Below are 957 nucleotides of genomic sequence, written 5' to 3'. Positions count from 1 at the left end.
ACACTGGTGGGCCGATCGGGGCCAGGCGAGGGGGCATGCCTTCCCTCCGAGCATCCTCCCGGAAGGCGACCCGGGCGCGGGCAAGAACGCTTGCACATCCATATGCACCCAAGCCCCCGCCGCCCCCTCGCCGTTGGCGGTCCTGCGCTGATGGTCCCGCGGTTTTCACTCGCCCAGCAACACAGTGCACTGTGCGCGGAAAACCCGCCCGAACCCTAAGACCTACCCCACAACTGATTGTGCGATAACCCCACAACCAGCTTCGGAAGGCGGGCACACCTGCAGCCCAGGCCCAAAGCTCGTGTTTCCATTCGCACACGCACTCTCTCAAATCGCCTGCCGCCCCGCCCCGCCCCCCCCCCGCTTGCTCCCGGAGCGCCCGGACCACATTTGGAACACCTGACAGAGCGCCGCGGTGCCGGCGGGCTAGGGGGGACCAAGTCGCAGGGAGAGCTTGCGGCGCTCCACCGGCGTCCCCGGGACGCCAGTTCTCCCGCGCGCGCGCGCGCGCGCCCCCCCCCCCCCCCCCCTCCCCCAAGGGGCCACCCCGGCGGAGTGGGGAATTAATGCCGGGCCACCGGAGTCCACCTCATGAGAGGATTCCGGGCATGCAGTTCGGCACTTGAGACCTCACATGCCCGTCGCTTGGACACACCGGCCATTGCATATTCCGGCCCTCGGGTGCCCATGCTTTTGCTTCGGGGCCTTTTTTCCGCACATGCGTTTGCCCGCGCGCGGACACACACACACACAGACACATTTTTATATATATGTATGTAAGCGCATCTTTAGGTAAGAATACACGCGGTGAATCCCTGTCGAGGGTGGTATCGCAATATCAGGAACGCCCGTTGGACGAGGTCACGGACACTTCCACCGCGGCTGCTCTCGACACAATCCCGAGGGGGGGGGGGGGGGGCGGGGCTTCGCACTTTTCTTCGAGTATGGCTCAATGCC

The sequence above is a fragment of the Fonticula alba genome (assembly GCF_000388065.1).
Source record: "Fonticula alba strain ATCC 38817 unplaced genomic scaffold supercont2.1, whole genome shotgun sequence".
Classification (NCBI taxonomy): domain Eukaryota; order Rotosphaerida; family Fonticulaceae; genus Fonticula; species Fonticula alba.
Note: the sequence above shows the minus strand (reverse complement) of the source record.